Source organism: Octopus bimaculoides, chromosome 12, assembly GCF_001194135.2.
Source record: "Octopus bimaculoides isolate UCB-OBI-ISO-001 chromosome 12, ASM119413v2, whole genome shotgun sequence".
NCBI classification, from domain to species: Eukaryota; Metazoa; Mollusca; class Cephalopoda; order Octopoda; family Octopodidae; genus Octopus; species Octopus bimaculoides.
The window spans coordinates 20,600,880-20,601,493 of NC_068992.1; positions in this window are offsets into that span (position 1 = coordinate 20,600,880).

Sequence of the window (614 nt, forward strand, 5' to 3'; positions counted from 1 at the left end):
ATATATATACATACATACATACATACATACATGCATACATACATACATACATACATACATACATACATGCATGTGTGTATGTAAATATATGCGTGAGTGTGTGTGCGGAAGTGGGTGAAAAGAAAAATAACGAAAAGCATGTAATGGTATAATCATAATGCGTTTAATTCCGTGTGTAGTTAATAAGGAAATATTTCGCATCGTTGTGCAAATTGATAATCTTCGTGTTTTAAGGATATATCGTACTTTATGAATACCATCGGGAGAGTGGTTGTATATGTGTGTGTGGTCGTATATATTTATTGAATATGTATATTTGTAGACACACACTCATAACGATTGTATTTCTATGCTCAAATATATATTTATATTGACCACTAACTCCAAACGTTTTCTTTTTAATTCTCTCTATCTGCTTATTTCTTCGTGATCATTTCTGTTGAAGAGCGTAGGCTCGAAATGTAAAAAAATGTGTCACTTTCCTCGCGTGAAACTAATACATCTGCTTGTTGTTTATACAACTGTTTCATCTGTTGCTTCTCTATAAATTTAAACTATATATATATATATGTATATATACATACATACATATAATATATATATATATATATATA